At 38.3% G+C, this 21,597-nt stretch overlaps 1 protein-coding gene across 1 annotated transcript in view; it reads right to left on the minus strand.

The window, feature by feature from the left end:
* Positions 1–21,597, minus strand: part of LOC101620649 (mitogen-activated protein kinase kinase kinase MLK4) — an 85,405-nt gene that overhangs the window by 63,514 nt on the left and 294 nt on the right. The gene's annotated exons all lie outside the window — the stretch shown is intronic.

The raw sequence follows: 21,597 nt of genomic DNA on the forward strand, positions 1-21,597 counted from the left end.
TACATAATATTGGAAGTAATATAATGTGTTATATCAATTATATCTCTATGCAAGATAAATGCTCAGTGACAGGAAAAGAAAACTGTGTCAAGAGATGGAAGTTAACTATACTTATTGGGGTGATTTTCACTATATATATATATATATATATGTATGTATGTATGTATTACATAATATTGGAAGTAATATAATGTGTTATATCAATTATATCTCTATGCAAGATAAATGCTCAGTGACAGGAAAAGAAAACTGTGTCAAGAGAGCTATAGCTAGTTTTGCCTGAAGGGAATAGAAAACACAGGTAAAAATATGTTATGTTATCATATCTGCAATATTTTTAAGAAAGTCAAGAATTCTAGCTTCTGTCCTAATTATTCAACTTTTAAATTTCAGCAACAAAATTAATTTTATTAAATGTTACTGTTAAACAAAATTTGTCTGTTAGCTGACTGACTGGTAAGTGACCAGTTCATCTCCTATGGAAATGACATAAATTAAGTCCCAAGAATGCTGTTAGCAATCAATATATTCTTGGAAAGGTAATGAACTCAGAACCTCCCACTATGAACTATCCTTGAAAAATCTACAGAAAGTTGGAAACTGAGATAGAGAAAATGTGATAAGACTAGTAGTGAGCACCAAACAATTTAAATATAAAGCTATGTGACTTTCAGAAATATATTTATGTAGTAATGTAATAAAATTAATAATAATGTAATAATAAAATGGGTGGAGGAAAGGAATGTGAGAAACATAAACAACTAAAATATAGTGTATAATTTCAGAAAGATACACCAATGCTTTAATATTCTTATAATCATTCTTTTTAATGTTCGCATATGAATTAAAGTAAGCGCAGTAAAGAAATGTGTTTCCCCATGCCAATATTCATGGGTTGAAGTTTTATCCCAGAGTTTTGGGAAAAGGGGTGTAGAGGGGGATGAGAAAAAGAAAAGATGAAATGATTAATGGAGTCCAGGAGTTAGGGTAATGCAAAAGGACTTGGAAGGGGGGTGCAGTTACAAAAGATCAGCAGAAGAGGTCTACATGATGAAATTATTTTGTATCTTGACTGTGAAGCTGATCACACAACTGTGGACAAAACTAAACACATACATGCACACACACAGCTGAAACACACAAATGAATGAACCCAAGAAAGTTCATTGGATTTAGTCAATGTTGATTTCCTGGCTGTAATATTATTTTACAATTATCAAGATGCAACCACTGGGAAAATTGTGGGTGAGGTGTAAACAGGATCCCTCTATATTATTTCCTGTAACTACATGTTAATCTGCAATTATCTCCAAATTAAAAATTAAAATATAGATTTGTCTTTTCTAAACACTTATCTGTATGAACCTGGACTTTATCCATATATTTCAGACAACCCAGTATTTTCGCAGCATATAAAGAGAATGTATGCAGCTCTCTTCTATATAGCCAGGCAAAAAGGAGAGCTACAAAAATATGAAGCAATGCTGTTTACTTGTCTATACTTTAGTTTTGAAAAAATAATAACTTTTTCATTAAAATGTGAAATGTTACCATGTAACAGGTTTATTATTCTTATTTGAAAATAAAGCTATAAATCCACATTTTACAATTTTCCCAGTTGTAATTTCCAATGTGGAACATTTTTGGCTTATTAGAAAGCACACACACAACTCCTTGAAGTCTCTTCAATATTAAAGTTTGTAAAGGGATCCTGAAATACATATATATAATTGTCCTACATTAAAGGGAGAATTGAAAAGAGAATTCAGCTCCACTGATAATGCTTTTATTTAAATGGTATACTAAGACCCTTTCTTTGCTCATTATCCGGTGACACTATTGGTTGATAAAGACAAAACTGGGACATTAAGCAGATTTTATAATATCTATCAAGTAGTATAAAACCTTGACACTAAACTAGAAAATCTGGATTTCTCCCATGGGCTTCTACTTCCACCTGAGTTTGTGGAGCTGAGAAAGCAATGTTGACTTGCCTACCTGCTTCCAGCTTCCTCACAATAGTAAATAGCAAAAAAGACCCTCCTTCAGTAAATCCACCTGTTTTGCTCCCCACTCTGTCTCTGGAAAATCCTCTCAACCCCCACACTTCTTGCCTACACACATTTCTTCTTTAAAAAAGAAAATAAGAGAAAACTTGAGTAGGGGCTCTCAGGCTAGGAGGGGTATATTTGGACATGAGAATGAAATTCTTGTAGGAAGAAGAAAGCACAAAGAAGAAAAACAAATGATGATGTTGCTCATGGGTATTGCAGTTACTCAACTATGGGAAAGAGTATTTGGAAGGGGTGGTCGGATAAGCTGTGAAAAAGAAGCCAGATTAGAAAGGATTTTAAAAATGGGCAGCTTGTATCTGGACTTAAAAGAGAGGTGAGAAAACCTGGAGAGATAAGAAGAGATGAGGAAATGAAGAAAAGTTTTCCAAGAACTGTGTGTGAGTTCTTTAAATGATGGAGAAATCTCTGTGATAAAACAATCTTCCCAGGATTTTTGGTTATTTTTCTTGTACCATTGTACTTCTGGATGTGAAACACAGAATATTAGGAAGATTGTTAATAGTTCAATAGAATTGCAATATTAAGTCTGTGCCAAATTTCTTAATCAAAAAGCATTTTGGTGGATATCCTGGAACTTTGGAAATGCCAGCTGTCATTTCTTGCCTTGGATTACATTTAAGAAACTGTGTGTGTGTGTGTATGTGTGTGTGTGCATGAGTGAGCAGCAAGAGACCAAGTGAGAGAGCATGTGATGTTTTACTCATCTGCTACTAAGCACGAAAGGAACCATGACACTGTGATTAATAGCAAGAATCTGTAAAAGCCTTTGCTCCAGTTCTAACTTTGTCATGACTTGCCACATGATAATAAACTTTTGTTCTTCCATTGTCCTGTCTATAAAGTTGTAGAACAATATCATGTATCCTATGATGTTGTCTTGAACATTCATTGAACTAATATATTAAAGCATAGCACTAAATTAGCACAAAATGGAAGTTCTTATTATTTGAATATTAATTATGGGTTTTTAGAGTAGGAAATTCAACAGAAAGTATAATTGTCCTTATTTTTTGCTTCCATTTGGTATATTTTCCTATATCAAAGATAAAACTCATCAACCAATAAACATTTTATAGGGTAGGAGAAATTTAAAATATAATTTCCAAGGTTCTTGGGCATGTTAAACCACAAAACAGTGTTTTTATTACATCAAGGTATAAACATGTGCGACGAATTGTAACATTTATCCTATTGTCTCCAGGCTTCTGATTTTTTTCATTATGATCCACGATACAGTAAAATTAAATAATAACTGACCTAGGACAGAATGCACAGAAAGTATGTACTCATCATTCAATGTGTATTTTTTTGAATGTCAGACATTAATCCAATACTTGGAATATAAAAGTGAATGAAATAAAGTCCACTATCATCATGGAATTAATATACACAGGAAATGGACAGACTACATAGGTAAATTACATGGTACATTATTAGAATCTGATAACTGCTATGTAAAAATGAGAGCAAGAAAAGATAGATCAGGAATGGGGGTGCAGGTCAAACAAACAGGGGCATGTTGTGTATTTTCTTAAGGTTTATTTTTACTATGCATATAAAAACTGGAATGTAGGCCAGAGGTACTGGTGGGGGGGGCGGTAGGTGAGAGGATTCACCAGAGACAAAGTGGGGGGCAGAACAGGCAAATCTACTAAAATACACTGTTGAGGGGAGCAGTGGGTGAGACAGGAGAGGTCTGCTGAACCATGTGGATCAGCTCCCTGGCCAGGGATCAGACTTAAGCTGCACTGGCTGGCACAGATTGATAGCACTGAGACTTTAACCCTGCACCACCCGGGAGGTCCATGTTGGTTGTGTTATTTAGAAAGTATACAGTGTGGCCATACTGACAAGATACAATTTGAGCAAAATCTTCAAGAAACACAGGAACTAGGAAAATAAACATCTGGAGAAAGACTGAAAGAACAAATGCTACAAAGGAGTCCATAGTGTACTCTGACTTTTCATGTTCTCCCAAAGACCTGGCACATTACTTCAGTACTGTAGTTTGGTAACTAGAAACGAGTGTAGTATGAGTAAAAAGTAGTACAAAGTACTTTTTAAAAAATGTGTTGAGGTGATAAAATAAACTTTCATGTTTGAATGTGGTAGTCTGGCTCCGTTTTCATAAAGGATGATGAGGGACCTCCCTAGTGGCCTTGGGGCTAAATCTCAGCTCTATCACCCCCATGGCCTTGAAGTCCAGCCCCAGCCAGGAAGCTGACCCACAGGGCGCAGCAGACCTCTTCTGCCTTGCTTGCTGCTCCACTTAGCACTGTATTTCAGTAGATTCACCTGGTCTGCTCCCCACTCTGTCTCTGGGAGAAATCATCTCATTCCCCCCCATGCTTCATGCCTGCACCCCAATTCTTCTATGCAAAACTAAATAAATAATGAGGAGCATGATGATGATGCTGATGATGATACAGCAACAGCAGTGAGTTCATATTTACTGACTTGTTTTTATCCAAGCATTGAAGGTTTGAATTCAGTCTCTGTCAGGTTACTGTTTATTCCCAGTTTCAACTGGCTTTCAGTTTTAGACAGAGTAATCATAATTTTTAGAATTCCTGTAAGCTTAATCACTAGACAAGAATGGAAACTTGTCTGTCCACGCTTAATGGTACAGATTACAGTCAGGGCTGCTGGAATGGACAATGAACTACTTCACTGAACAATATAACAATGTAAAAATCTGAGTAGTTCCAGAGAGCCAAGGTCTTTTTTTAAATCCTTGGAGATATCCCTTCTGAAATAAAGCTACAAAGCTGATGACCTTGGACCTGAGATAGGAAGGTTGTCCCCACCACTCTAAGTTGCCATTTTTGTATACTTTGTCCTATCAAAATTAGTTGTATTTATCATTTATTGGGCTCTTTGCAAATATAGTGACTAATTCTTTATAGCCAGCTAGAAAATAGAACTAGTCATTCACATAAGAGCATAGTGAATAAACCTTAGATTAATGGGTATATAATTGTTATGTTTATTTATTTATTTTTTTTATCCAGTGCTATTTGCTTGCCAGCTACATTACAAAACACACAATGAGCTAATGTTCTTGACTAGACTCTTAGGGCTGTTTCTGAGTTGATTTTTCTACTCAGATTATTCTGTAACACTCTTTTATCTTATTTCATTCTATGAAAATAATGGTTTCTTGCAATATCAGATCCACTGGTATATAACCTTCCTGAGTATCACTAGATACAACAGAAGTCATACTTACACCACTGACCTTGGTAGACATCTCGAGCTTTAGTTACAATCCTCCAACTTTCTAATCCAGCTATAAAATTAAAAGGCTATACACTTATTTCCTGAACAGGATGATGAATACCATGAGAATTAATGAAATAACAAAACTATTAAACTATTCTTTTGAAATTCTTAGAAGAAAAGCACCAAATAAATCCAAGGTTTTTTTCCCCCCTAGTTACAACTTTAAATATATGTTAATTCAGCGGGGCTATATCAGTTCAGGTTTTTCTCACAAAGAAATCTCTTTTTTCTCAGTCTTTTGAAATATCTGCCTAAATTACCTCACAATTCTTCAAATAACCCAGCTGACCTTTCCTTCCTTTATACACAAATGTGGGACACACCAGTTATAACCACTCTGCTTTCACTCATGCCTGTTGCTGCCATTTCTCAGTCCTCAATGTTAGTTTTATTTTCTCATCAGAATGTTCTGGACTCACAGTCACAGCATCTGCACCACAACATGGATTTCCTGTTTTATGTTACTGTTACCTTGTAGGACTGATTTTCTTATCCCTAAGGAGCTGATGAATATGAAGTTCTGTGCTGTGTTAATGTATTGTTTTGTTGCAGGATTATTTGGAGTCTTCTTTATCTTTTTTCAAGTACCTCGATAAATTTGAGGATTAAAGAGGGAAAGTAAACAGTGTTTCAGATACACATCCATGAGGGGTAGGGACCATTTCCCCCTCCCCCACTTACCTGCTGCCTCCTAGGGTTACAAGGGTCTGTGTCATCAACAGGACTTCCTGAGCAGGGATGCTGCCAGCGCAGTGAGGAGGGGCAGAGCTGAGTGGCAGGTGGAAGGCAGGGGCTCTGCTCTCTTGCTGGTCCTTCTCAACTTCCTCTTGGAGACTTGAAGGAGATATATGAAGAGAGACATAGAGACATTTGGAAAAGGCACTTGGAATAGACATGTGGACCAGAGACATGTGGGGAGGCCGCTTCTGGTCCTTAGCAGAAACAGGTGCAGATTGTCTTGATTTTTGCTTTGCTTTTGAATTTCAAGTCTCCCCTTTTGTCCCAGTTCTCTGAGAACTGCCCAACCCTTTTCTGGAGGTTCCTTCCCAAAGAAACTTTGACTTGTGGAAAGTTTTCAGTGTTTCTTCTCAGTGTTCCCTTTACAGGCCACCCTTCCCTATGAGGGGATAGGTTATTTGGGGGGTTGGTCTTACTGGGAAACTGTTACTAGGTATATTTTCTTTTATCTCTATGCACATTCATTTTACTAAAGATATTTCTCATTAAGCATATGCTTTGTGTGGTGGATGACTAGACCACTTTGAGAACATATACCCCTTAACAGTTAGGACCCCTGTGGACCCCTTGCTCATGTGCTAATATAAATATCTTTCAGGGGTGTTTTCTTACATGCAGCCTCCTAACCTTACAAGTCCCTGTGGCATCAACTGGCAAACCAATTTCCTATACTAACTGTGAGAACAACACTAGAAAACAAACAAATAACCAGTAGCGCAGTTGTCAAGAATTTAAAACAAACCATTTTGAAATGGTATTGGCATTTAAATTATGTTTTTTTATTAAACAGGCTGTAAGCCCCAGCTTCCATGTATATCAGATGTTGATTATCCTTATTTTAACTCTAATACAAGAAGATTTATTTTTCCTCATTAGATGCATTTTAGTCCTCTTTTCCAAATAAAAATAGCATTCTGTTAATGATTTGCTCTCTTCTTGGCCAGTTACCTCCTTCTTTTAATGCTGTAGATGTTTAAGATCCATTCAGAAGGAATCTAGAAAACTTTCTATGGGTGTGTTCCAATTATTTTTATATACATTTTTAAAATAAAATATTTTAAAATTACATACAGATTTTAAAGTTACATACACAAAAGAATACCTGGAAAAGTTACCTTTATCTCCTGCACCCCCTCCATAGCCCAGTCATCTATTTACTTACCTGAGTTTAATTTGTATCTCTCCAGAGAGAGACTCATACAAATAAGCACTTACTTACGCATTACTTTATACCTAAATGTCACTTAATGTATCTTGGGGAAAATTACTCCCTAGTAGAAGCTGCTTTGTTCTCTTTGTTACTTAGTGCTCACTGTGTGCTACATTATAATTTTTCTAAATATATCTTTTAATGGAAATCTTGGCTGTTTCCAGTTCTCTATTATCACAAACAGTTTGGAAGTGACTATGCTCACTGACTTTTTGTGCACAAGTACCAGGTAAAAGTACAAGTTTCTCAGCACAGAAAAATGTGTCCCAGGGTTTGTGTCTATATTTTGATAGATATGGCTTAGCAGTCTTCCCAGAGGGCATACGCCTCCCACCCCCACCAGAGACATGCTTCCTCACACCCGCCTCCACCCAGTGTGAAATGGCACTTTTGTTCTTTGCCCATCAGATAGTAGCAGCTGGTCTCCAGTAGCTGTAAACTGCTGTTTCTTATTGTGAGAGTCGACATCTTTTCAGACCTGTGGGTTATCTGAAATGTCCTTTCTGTGAAATATCAGCCCTTCCCCTTTGCCTTTTTTTGGCCGGTCTTTTCCTACTGATTTTTAAGAGGTCTGTGCATATTAAATAAGTAATCTCCTTTGAAACTGTTTATTTTTCCTTGCAAAATGGAGCCAGGAATAGTTAACACTCACAAACTTTCTCTCCCCCCACTCTTAACCCTCCATTTCTAACTCTAAAGTTACAGGTTGATTAACTATTTCTGGGTCATTCAAGTCCATGAAGATTAAGTTTTATCAAATGCGTTCTTACTACACAACTTGGGTCTCCATCTTTCCAGCCTGCAAAATGTTTCCTTGTTCCACATGTATTGAACCCTGTACTAACAATCTGTGCTCACCCTGTGCCAACAATCTTAGGTTTCATTATATTTGTACCAATTAAGCTACCTAGTCAGATTAGGTTATGCTGCAGTAACAAATAGTCCTCTGACATTTAGTCACTTGAATAAAAATTCGTATCTTGTTTATTCAAAACTTGTGGGCTGGAATTTGAGTCAGTCATGCTGATTTTCTTTTTATGGTCATTCAAATGCATGGAGTGACAATATTTTATGATCCAACAGAGCAAAACTCTAAAGGGCACTCAGCTGGAAGGAGGACATGAAAGATCATCCAGAAAATGTAATGTGTTAGAACTGAAAAGTGGCATGTCTCTCTTCTACTCATGTTCTAGAGCTCAATCACATGACTATAATCAAAGAGATTGGGTTTGAATTGGAAATTATAGTCTATGTTATTCATTACGAAGCAGAACACAATTTTTCATAAGCAGCCAGTGATCTCTACACTTTTTTAGTAGCATAAATTATTTGTAACTGTACATTAGCCTTTGAGTACAGGTTTACTTTTTCTATTTTTCTTTCTTCCTTTTATGGTATCCTGTTGGTTCTGATATGCCATGTTTTCATTGTTTACCAAGTATTTTATTATTTGGACTTTTTTGAGCCACAGAATTTTAAGGCATTTTTTAAAAATTCTACATAATATGGGTTATTTTTGAGTGATATGATTATTTGAATATGAAATATTCATATTATTTTAAACAATTATATATTTTGAAAAAATGAGATACATAGTTAATATATTATATCAGCTATACCATCTAATATTTCTACATTTAGTAATAGCCTTCTTATTTATTTTGTCTGCAGTGAACAGAAAATGAAATCTTTTATTTGGTTTCTCCTTATTTATTCTGTTTTTTTTTTTTAAGATTTATTTATTTATGCATAGAGAATTGGGGTATAGGCCAGAGGTGCAAGGGCAGTGAGAGGATTCACCAGAGACAGAGTGGGGAGCAGAACAGGCAGACTGAAAGCACACTGCTGAGGGGAGCAATGGATGGGTCAGGAGAGGTCTGCCAGGCCATGTGGGTCACCTCCGGGGTGGGAGATTGACTTGCACTGCAGTGGCTGCAGCTAGCTTTGCAGTGAATTCCAAAGGTTTTGACTAATAAATATGGATGCAATTTTCTTTTTCTCCTCTTTTAAACAAAATATTTAAGTTGAAATAACACTGGTTTAGAACATCCTACAGGTGTCAGGTGAACAGAATTATAAATCAACATCTGTACATACTACATGATGTTTGCCTCCAAAAATCTATTTTCTGTACTTCACCATGCAATCAACCCCTTTTACCATATTTATCTACCCCCTTTTGGCAACTATTATATTGGTCTTATAATCTCTCAGCTTTTGATTTGCTTGTTCATTAGCTTTGATTTCTAATGTTTTACATATGAGTGAAATCATGTGATGTTTTGCTTTTCTTTTCTCTACCTGATTTATTTCACTAAGCATAGTACCATCAAGGTCTATTTATGTTGCAGATGTCAGGATTTTATCTTTTATTAATAGCTGGATAGTATTTCATACTACATCCTCTTTAATTACTATTATTTATTTACTTATTATTTTGTTTTGCATAGAAGAACTGGGTTGTAGGCCAGAGATGCAAGGGGGTGGGGAGCATAGAGGATTCACCGGAGACAGAGTGGGGAGCAAAATAGGTGGATCTACATTTCTGAGAGGAGCAGCAGGCGAGACAGGAGAGGTCTTCTGTGCCACATGTGGGTCAGCTATTTGGCCAGGGAACCAACTCAGCCTATACAGGTCATAGCGCTGATGACCCACAAGAGAGGCCCATACTTCTCTATCCAAGTCTCTACTATTTGGCACTTAGGATGTTCCTAGCTCTTGACTGTTGTGAGTAATGCTACAGTAAACATAGGGTACTCTATCTCTTCAAATTAAATTTGATAAGAGGCCTTCTCAAAAAACCCAACCTTCTGTCACACAGATATGTTGATCTTTTAAGCTTCCTAAGAAAATGAATAGATGAATCTTGTTTACGAGTTATAGATTGAAGGGGAGAAATGGAGGAAGAGTCTCATTCCACTGTGATGCTGATAACCCTTGCATGTTTCTATTTTCTTTTGCATATAGATATACACATCTGCCTATTTTGTATTTTATTTTTTCCTTTTATTAAAGTTAAGTTTGATCATTTTATGTTTTTTTTCTAAATTCAGATAGTAAGATTTGCCTGATAATTAGATTTTTAGGCTTCATCAAGTTCCTTTCTCCCTTGATTTTTCTTTCTTTTTTTAAAATTTATTTCTTTATGCTTATAAGAACTGGTATACAGGCCAGAGATAGGCGGAGGGAGGAGGGTGGTGGTGGTGAAAGTATTCACTAGAGACAGAGTGGGGGGCAGAACAGGTAGACTGGCTGAAATACATTGCTGAGGGGAGCAGCAGGCAAGTCAGGAGAGGCCTGCCACATTTTGTGGGTCACCCCACTGGCTGGGGATTGAACTCATGCTTCAGTGGCTTTGGACAGCCTCATCATGCTGTGCTTTAACCAGGGAGGGCCTTTCCCCCAATTTTTCTATTGTACTTTTGTTTATCTCATTGTTTTTAATATATCTGAGACATTTTCATAGTTGTAGATATTACTAGTATATTTGGTCACAGTTTTGAATCATGTTTTCTGTTTTCTATCACTTACAGAATCTTACTATTTGGCCCTTTTATTTTTGTTTTGTTTAGTATATCTCCTAAACTTTTCAACACTTATCATTTTTGGCTTTCATATTGCCCTTTTTAATATTTACATTTTAATTTAATCTTTTCTATAGACTTTTACTATTGAATCTTCACTGTAAACAGAATTCAAAATAGTTTTCATTATTTTCAATTCTTCTCCTTTATCACCCATTTTTACTTGATAAGCTCCCCTCCCCCCCCCTTTTTTTTTTTTGGTTAGGATTTGCTTTTATATTTTTAATATATTTACACATTATTACTTGATATATACCCCATTGATCCTTTTGACTTCCTATCTTCTCTTCTTGTTCGTCTGCTAATTATAGTTATGTCATTTCTTTCCTTATGGAGCTGATATGATATAAACCACAAATTTGTTTTGATCTAAGTCATACTAAATGACACTAAATGCTCACTGCAGTCTTTTCATTCTAATTTTTTAATGCATTTCTAGTTAGTAGTCTATTTTAGTGATAATTTTCATGAAAAGTCACCTGAGTAATATTTTCCCATTCCATTGACTTTTTTGGTAGACAGGTATTGCACAGCTAAGCTCAGCTCTGGTTCAGGAAGCTTGCAGACATTCTGTTGGGATTTGAAATTCGTCTCTTACCTCAATTGCCTTATGGGCAATTGTTATGGACAATTGACTTAACCTTCCCTTCCACTGTCTGTTTCTCACTTATAACATAGAGATAATTATCACTCTTACCACAGAGTTGTTTTATGGACTAAATGAGTTAATCGATTAAAATGTTTTCAGTAATGACTGACCCAAGGAGATTTTTCAAGGAAAGTCAAATTATCTGTCACAAAATCCTCAAATACACCATATGTCTTACAAAATCTTAACATCAATCTTTACCACAGGATTTGGTAATCATAATTTCATCAACTTCTCATATTATGCAATTTCAAAGAAAATTCTGAATCCTACCTAATATTTTCCCTTGACAAGTGACTTTATATTTTTTCTAGCTTTCCCAGAGATGCTTCATTTTTTTGAGTTTTGATAACTTTGCTGGAATGTCCTTTTTAAAAAATCAACATTTTAAGATACAACATTGATAGGGAAAATGAATATTATTCAAATTCTATTAATTTACTTAATTTTCCAATTATAGTAATATATTTGAATATTAATTATTTAAAAACAAACCCTATAATCATAACCCAGATAAGGAAACAGGACATTTTCAAATCCCAGAAGCCCTTAGAATTCCATTCATAGTCACAATTTTCTCAGCCTAAATTACTTCTTCAAGAATTTCTAAACACCTAGGGAAAATTAAATCTCAAAGTCTAAACTAATTCCTATCTCAGTAGTCAGATATGACTATATTTTGATTTGTTTTGATGTGCTTATTAAACTGCTTTTTAAAATATTGTCCACATATGGGCCCTCCCTGGTGGCGCAGCGGGTTAAAGCACAGCACTGAGAATCTGAAGCCACTTCCTCATGAGTTCGATTCCCGCCTGCCCCGGAGGCGACCACATGGCGTGGCAGACCTCTTCCTGACCTGCCCGCTGCTCCCCTCAGCAGTGTACTTCGTCGATCTGCCTGTTCTGCTCCCCGCTCTGTCTCTGGTGAATTCTCTCACCCTCTGCATCTCTGGCCTGTACCCCAGTTCTGTACAAATAAATAAATAAATCTTTAAAAAAAAAAATATATTGTCCACATACCATGCAATTCACCCTTTTAAATCAAACAGTTCCGTGTGTTCACAAAGTTGTACGACCATCACTACTATCTAATTTTAAAATACTTTCATCACCCTGAAAAGAAAGCCCATACCAACTTGGATTTCTCCATTGCTAGTCTCCTACCTGTAGCCCTTGGCGACCCTTAATTCACTTTCTGTCTCTATATTGGCCCATTCTAGACATTCCTTCTCTACGTAATCATACAACATGTCGTCTTCTGTGACTGGCTCCTTTTACTTAGCATATTTGCCAGGTCCATCCAGAACTGCTTGGATATACCACTTTAATTTATCCAAACATCAGGTGGTGGACATTTGATTTATTTCCATTTGGGGGTTATTATGCACAATTCTGCCATGAATGTTCATGCAAAAGTTTCCTTGTCGATATGTATTTTTCATTGTCATCAGTATATACCTAGAAGTGGAATAGACTGGCTGTGGGGTGTTTGATGTTGAATTTTTGTGGAACTGTCAAACTGTTTTCCAAGGTAGATGGCTCATTTTAAATTCTCACGCGCATTTCTACATGTCCTTTCCAACATTAGCCATAGACTGGTAATAGTTTAAGCCTCACTGTTACTCTTCTTCACATCTTGACAATCTACTAAGAAAGACTTGTAGTTACTTCATGGTTCAATAATTTCTCTTTGATAGATGATTTATAGTCCAATCTTTAGTTTGGTTAAAGAAATGATTAACCTAGTGGTGCAATGGGTTAGGGCACAATACTGCAAACTAACAGCAGTACGAGTTCAATCCCCAGCCCTGGAGATGGTCCACGTGGCATGGCAGACCTCTCCTGACCCAGCCACTACTCCCCTCAGCAGTGTACTTCATTGATCTGCCTGTTCTGCTCCCCACTCTGTCTCTGGTGAATCCACTCACCACACCTGCATCTCTGGCCTTTACCCCAGTTCTGTATGCATAAATAAAGTAAATATTAAAAGAAAAGAAAAGAAAAGAAATGACTAACTAGTTGTTTTGCATGTGTTTTGTGGGGGAAGGGGGGGAGAATGAGCATACCAAGGTGCTTATTCTGTGACTGAGATTATCCATCTACCTTAATGCTATTTTGGGGATGAGACATATACATTTTTTCATGCCTAGGTAAATCCTTTTGTTCCTGAAAAATTCTTTCATTATAGCCTAGACTATATCTTCAGATTCATTATTTTTATTCTGTTCCTTGAGGACATACATTTGTAGAGAAATTTAAGAAAAAAAAATAATAATCACCCACAAATCACACACACAGTACACCCTGACTGTCGTAAGACATGGACAAACTAACCAGGTGAATAGGAGAGCTATCATTTTGAGAGCAAACTTTATGAAACTTTCTACTCACCCTTTGATTATGCTTCTCTCCCTTTGTAGCATAAGCAAGCGTTTCCGTTTGAAGCGGTGTTCTGGCGCCATCTGGTGCTACACGTGAATAAGGTCCTGCCACTGCCTGCCTTGCCCTTCTCTCCACAACCGCTTCTCCTCCTTCCCTTTCTCTTCCTTCTCTCTTTTGTTTTCCTTCCCTTCCCATTTCTTTCAGACTCTTCTCCTCCACTCCCCCTCCTTATAATAACTTGGTTTTTCTATGTGAAATTTCACTGAGGAGGATTTGAGGCTCTCTTTTATACGTTTTTGTGGACTTTCTAACTGGAGGTACCAGTTATCTGCAGGGATGTCTGGTCTTGGAACCCTGGCTTTTGACACAGAAACATGTCCTGGCCCAGCGTCTGTATTCCTGGTGCTGGGCTGGTTTCTCTGGTCATGGTGGTGGCCTTATGGCCCTGCTCCCAAGGCAACCTTATCAATTCCCTTATCTATTCAAGCCTCCCATGCCTGCCTGCTGGGCACAGGCTTAGTTTTTAACCTTATTAAATTGTAGACACTTTCGATTGTTCTGTTTTAATGGCCTGCTATTTTATTTTTAGTCAGTGCAATATTCCCTCAACTCTACTGGTGAATATTAATTAAAATTTTAAGGACCTCATTTTTTCCCACAAGTTTTATTTTAGTGGGGCTATTTTCTCAGAGTGGTTCGTTTTTGAACTTTTAATTTATGTCAATAATTTTTAATTTTTGATGTTTTATTCATCTTTATAAATGAGGTTCTCTCAACGAATGAGGATAAGTAACTTTCATTAACTCTGTGCAGTTTTATCAATGCCATTTCATTACTCCAGCAGAAATAACTTTTTCCATTTGCTTATACTCAGACCCCTTCGGAAACCCAGAGTATTTCACTTATAAGAGTGAACCAGAATGGGCCTGCAGTCTGGCTCCTCAGAGACTGAAAATTCAGGATGGAGGCATGGCAAGACCGGAAAGTAGAGGTAGGGGTAGAAATGATTAACATAGTTATCAAACCATCAATAGAAATGAAAAATTTGTAGGCCTTAACTGCTATAGCAAATATCAGTCTGCTGTAGAAAGTATGTGGAAGTTCAGGCCCGAGGTGGGGATACTGAAATGACGGCCATTGTATAGAGTCACTGGTCCCTATAAAGCAACCTACTTACACACCCTGGAAGTAATTAATTTAACAATAGGTACCAATTCCACAAAAGAATAAATCCTCCCCCACCCCACCCAACATAGCACTATGGCAGTCCAACTTCTGCTCTGGCAGTGCAGTGCAGCTCTCCTGCCCTCTGTGACTGTGCAGGGGCCTCTCTCCCTTTCTTTTCCTAATGAACCCAATCTTTTAAAATGTAACCTTCTTCAGCCTGTGGCTGTGCAAATGTCTTTGTCTTTCGGGTAAGCTCACTGTATACTGCTGAAAGAGGAATTTTGCAGTTTTTCTCAGAGGGAAGCCAAGGACTCTGAAGCTCATAACTCATTAAAACAACTTCAGGGCCCAGAAGCCAAGAGCAGATTGGCAGATGCGGGCTCTCTTTTTGAGTAACCTGGATACTTGAGCAGAAAAATTACCTCTTTCCTGGCTTAGTAAGTCTGGGTAAAAGCTGGCAGGGCTCCTTTACCAGGCATTTCTTGGTCTGGGCTTTCGGCCACTTTCAAGTGTTAATTTTCTGCGTTGTCATGGCCATATCTTCATCCTGTACTGGAACAATCCTAAGGATGTCTGTGTCTTTGTTTAGGGTTGTCATTGCGGGGGTTGGGGGGTGAGCAGTGAAAGAGGCCTTAGAAAGGCAAGTACATCAGGGATTTTACTGCTTTGCAAAGCCACCTTACTCCACCCACTGTTTATATTGTGGTGACTCAAACATAACTGAGTCACTGCTCTCTCTCCAGCCAAACTGCCCACATCAAGGGCTGCTAGACAAACACACTTAGTAAGCAATTCTTAACAAATGAAGCCTGGGTATGCCTCTGGCTATGAAAGGATGCTGTTCCAGTTGCTACAGTATTTCCTCACCAGTTATTTCCAGTCCATAAAGTTTCATTTTTTACATTGCTCTTTTCGACCCTAGCCAACTAGATCATGGCCCACACTGGGTTCCAATAAATCATGTATGGAAATTCGACATGGAAATCTATAAAATACTATTGAGACATCTTAATATTATGAGGGAATATATTTTGTTCATCAATGGGAAGGCTCAATATTGAAAATAGATCAGTTCTCTCAAAACTGACTGTTTTGAGAATTACCTTTCCAATAAAAATCTCGTGTGTGTTGACATTTTTTTTGACCTTGTAAAAAAGACATTAGCAAAGGCAAAAAAGCATGAAATAGCATGAGATATATAGAGAAATATAAACAATTTGGTTTTCCGGAGATGAGGTTGCAGGGGTTAGGTGAAAGTTAGCCTTGGAAGGCAATTAACTATTTTTCATTTGTTTTTTTTTTTTTCTGTGTGTGATAGACTTTTAAGAAGAGGTAACCAGGTTGCAATGGCATTTTACATAAATCCCATAGGCTTCCCCTTTGCTTGCTCTTGTCTACATTATACATAACTTATTTTCCAGGCTTCACGGTATGATAGTGTCCAGATAAGTTAATTGATGGAAGGGGAAGGTAGGAAATTGGGATGCTGGAGAAGAGAAATCAGGCTATTGATGTGTATTTTCCTCTCCATCACTTTCTATAGAAACTCCAGTGCCAGCTGCTTGTTCTCCAGATTCCTGTCTCTCCAGATTGTCCAAGGTGACTGGCTTCTGCTTTTGCTGGTCTTTGTATTATTCATCGCCCCTTATTTATTTACCTTGTCAGTTTTTCTATTCCCTGTGTAAAATTGTCTCTGTTAGAAATTCAGAGTTGCTTCTTTATGCTGAAGGCACCTTAATGGGTATAAATGGATAAGATATGAAAACCCCACTAGGAAACTGTGGAAATAATTCAAGTGAGAAATTCTGAGTACTTGACCAAGAATAATAGGAGGGATAACACAAAATATACCCAGTTAGCCAGCATGTGGAGATATAATGGATAGGCGTTGGTGTTGACTGGATGTCTTGGTGAGTGAAAGGAGAGAATCTAAGACAGGTCCCAGATTATAAATGATTGGTGGATAAGCAATTTTTTTTCAACTGAGACTCAAAATACAGAAGGTATAAGAGAAACAGCTGTAAGAAAGATATCGACTAGAACATATTTGAACATGTTGAGGAGCTGATGTGGAGGACACCTAAGTTGATTATATCTGAAGTTCAGAGAAGAGGTGAGGATTGGCTACAGATACCTTAGACTCATAAACACAAGCATAATAGTTTAATCCAGGACAGTAGATTTTTAAAAAGCAGAGTAATAAAGAAGAAACAAGCTTGATTTCCTCCACATTAAAAGCTAATCAATCAACAGGAACACTCTCTCCACCTTGGACTGGTATTTACTACACATGGACGCTCTTAAAATATCAATCAGGGCCTCTCTTGTGGTCTAGGGGTTATGTCTCAGCACTATCACAGCTATGGCCTGAGTTCGATCCCTGGCCAGGGAAGTGATCTACATGGCACAGCAGACCGCACCTGTCTCCCTGCTGTTTCCCTCAGCAGTGTATTTCAGTAAATTTGCCTGCTTTGCTCCCCACTCTGTCTCTGATGAATCTTCTCACCTCCCGCACTTCTGGCCTGTACCCCAGCTCTTCCATGCAATATATATGCAAATAGGTGTCTGCCCCCTTCATCATCTTCAGTCCCTGAGGCCCCTGGGACACAGGCAACTCCTAATGATGACTTTTCAGGCTTTGTACTTGATTTCTTCTATGGCACTTGATACCATTAGCAACTTCCTTTTTGAGTAGTTGCTCTTTTCCTATGTAGTTCATATAGTTAGTTATAGATTATAGTTAGTTGGTGATAATAAGCTCCTTGGCCTCCTGCTTTCTCTCTTTTTTTCCTGATCTCTGCCTTTAATCCTTGGAATTCACAGTGCTCCTGTCCTTATTCTACACTTTGCCCTTCATGTAAATATGTGCTGATTTCTACCAAGTTTATTGCCTCTATGTCTCTATTTCAGACTCTTATTTAAGCACTGGAACCACACTTTCCCTGCTGCTACCCCTCTCCAAAATACTGAGGGAACTCAAATTCAATCCAGGCTTTCTCTCTCTCTCTCTAAATCACCTATATTCCTGGTGGATTAACTGAATTGATTTTTTTTAAAGATTTATTTATTTATGCATACAGAATGGGGTCAGAGGTGTGCAGGGGCAATGAGAGGATTCACCAGAGACAGAGTGGGGAGCAGAACAGGCCAACTGACGAAATACACTGCTAAAGGGAGTGTCAGGAGAGGTCTGCCGCCCCTGTGCCATGTGGATCACCTCCAGGGCAGGGCAGGGATAGAAATCATGCTGAAGTGGCTTTAGCTTCTTAGTGCTATGCTTTAAACCACTGTGCCACCAGGGAGGACCCAACTGGATTGATTTTATAACATTCTCATCCCATCAAAATCCAGAAAGTGGCCTTCTCTTACCTCTATATTGACTTGGTTTCTAAGCCTAAGGTATTTAATCCTTCAATGTCATGTCCATTCCTGCTAGTTCACATAGTCAACATTTCCCCAGAACAATTGCTCATGTTACATCCATGCTTAGAATCTTTCAGCTGATACAGGTGAATGACCCAAAAAGATAGGGTGTGTATAAAAAATAGAATAACACTCAGCAATCAAGAAGTATAAAATCATGTCATTCGTGGCTACACGGAAGGAGCTGGAAGGAATTATGCCAAGCAAAATAAGCCAGGAGGAGAAAGGATGGTGTTATTTATCTGTGGAGTAGATAAGAATAGAGAAACCAAACAAAGGGTCAGACAAATATTAAAACCGACACTTGAAAGCTGATTATACATGTGAGGCATCCAGAGGGGGGAGGGGAAATGTGAGAATGAGGAGAACACAATAGTCTATGGGTGAAGACTATGGGTGCTTTGGTGGTGGGAGGGTTATGGTGATCACACTGTGGGAGAAATCCTATACCATCAAAATATTTATAAGGGTGTAAAACAATGACATGTCATTAAAAAACAATAAATCTTTTCAATCTTTTCAATTGCTGTCCATTTCTTAAGATAAGGTGGTTAAGATGAACAAAATGTCCCATTTCTGCTGGTCTAGGCAAGCCGACTACACTAACATCTTCCCAGAATTGCCCAGGCACCTTTCCATTATATACTGATATGTCTTCCTGGCAAGCTATTCATATATATCTGTCCAGATAGCTAATATTTAGCCTAAAACCCAGTTCTTTGTGTCCCTCTTTCATAGACTCAAACATGTCTCTCTTTTAGTTGAAACTGTGCATGGAGGGCAAAAAAGAATTAAACGGAAAAAAAAAAAGGAAGCTCACTCCAGCTTTAATAAGTGAGAAAGTTCACATACAGGGCTTGCCTTGAGCCTCCCCAGACATGCAGATTCAGTCACATGTATAGTCCATATGGTCTCAATAACATTACTTTCTCAATGTTGCATCTCTGAAGTGTTTCTTACCATAGAAACAAGGGGGAAATAGACATTGCAAAGACAGGGAGGGGCTGCAGGAGCCCTCCACTTGCCCTGCTCCAGGGTGAACTAGAGGTTACATCTTTTTGATGACCTTCTTCAACTCCACACATATATAATACAATCCTGTTATAGCACACAGCACATTTTATTGCAAGTCTTTGTTGATTTGCCAGTTTCCTTTTGTAGTCTGTAAGCTCCTTCATAGCAGGGACTATATTTTATTTATATTGGCTTTCTCAGCCTTCAGCTAAATGCCAACACACAAAAGGTACCCGGTCAGGAGTGCATGGCTCATGGTTGCTCCTCCTAGAATTTACACACCTGAAAGTGCCTCCCGTGGGGATCTTTCCCATAAGTTGTTTGATTGACTGATTGATTGATTGATGCATTCATTAATGATAGGGCACTTGATGAGCTTCAAACATTGAGGCTGTAAAAAAAAAACAAAACAAAACCAAGCATCTTCTTGTCTTTGAGAAAATTATTCTCCCAAAACAGACAGTGGCATTATTACAAGTTGGTTAGTCATGCTGCAGATGCATGCTGGGCAGATAAAAGAGTGATGAAGGCTGGAGCCACACACGCCAATGTGAGTCCTTTGCTGTAACCCCGTGGACTTTCATGAGCTGGATCTACTCTTCAGGATGGACCTTCCCAGTCTTCAGCATAGGAAAATTCTTTTATTTTTCTTTAAATGCCTTTAGCGGGTCTAATGAAGGCAGCTGGAAGCCAATGCTGCTGTAGACCAAAGCTGGCAAAGGCGTGCACAGAGACACTTATCTGAGGAGCGATGCCATGTGTGCAGACATGTGAGTAAGCATGATACAGGAGAGGCATCTTTGGGAATCATGGAACCTTCTCATCCTTGTTCTTCCCTAAGACCCCTAGTCACACAGGACTCCCTCTGCTCTTTCCCAGGAAGATAATCTCCCTTTTTTCTCTCCCCTTTCCAAAAACTCCTCTTTTCAAAAATCTGACACTCATTTACTTTATCAATGACCAATAATGAGGGCTTCTGAAGCATGGTGAGCAGCCTGGGTGTCTTAGTAACAACCTTGTACTCAGTTCCTGCTAGGCAACTCAGTTCCTGGTATGGATTCTGCTTCATGTTAGACCATGTACCGCCATGAGGCAGGATGAACCTGGGGGAGGGAGGTCCCATGACTGCTGACATTTTACTCAGCCCTGGGTGTGCAACTATACAATTCACTTCTTGCTGTGTAGTCACGTGCTATCTGGCCATGGGCAGCTGTCAAAGTAAAACCACCAGAACCTTGTAGAAACCACAGGTGTAGGTAAGCCCCGGCTTCCTACAATCAGGACTCAGCCTTGGGATGAGAATCTGCTGAGTCTGCACCGATGCAACAATTCTGCTTCTTGTTAGCACTTAAGTTGTCTTAAGTTTCCTTTGGTGCCATATAACAATACTAAAGGAGATGAGTTCCTTTTGATAACTTCCCTGTCCAAAATCTGTTTTCAGAAGAGACTCTTAAGTCATCTACTATAAATAATAACATATTAAGAAAGTTTAAAAGTTATTAGCTCAGTGATAGCTTCTATTGGTTCTTCTTATCTATTAACAATAGAGAAAGACTTAGGTTAATGTTGATTGATGCTAGGCACTATGTTCTAGGAGATATATAAAAAGAAGGGTAGCCTAACTGAGGTTGCAGAAATTATACCAGGAGGGTGGTATCTCTTTCATTTGCCAAGTTGGACAACAAGGGGGAAAGGGAAAAAGGTCAGAGAGGGAAAATGTCTGTGCCAAAGGCACAGGTGGAGCTCCATGCAGTAAGTAGAACACCTGCGAGGCTGTGCAGGCAGTGCTCTGGGGAAGAAACCGCACTGAGTGGTGAGTGATGTGTGACAGGAATTAGATGATGCAGGAATTAGATGGTGCGGGTGACAAATAAGGAAGAGGCAAAAGCTTCTGTTCTGGCTTGTCTTTTCTACATGAAACATCATTACTTTTTAAACCTTTCATCCTCCCCACCCCCACCCTCAACTTGAGAGAAGGATCTGAGTGAAAAGCTGGGAGATCTTGGGGGAAGCGGGAAGTCAAAGAAGAGCGGTTGGGGTGGGGGGAACCCACAAAAATCTGTTTAATCCCTTT

The sequence above is a fragment of the Condylura cristata genome, unplaced genomic scaffold (assembly GCF_000260355.1).
Source record: "Condylura cristata isolate star-nosed mole 26May11 unplaced genomic scaffold, ConCri1.0 scaffold00030, whole genome shotgun sequence".
NCBI classification, from domain to species: domain Eukaryota; kingdom Metazoa; phylum Chordata; class Mammalia; order Eulipotyphla; family Talpidae; genus Condylura; species Condylura cristata.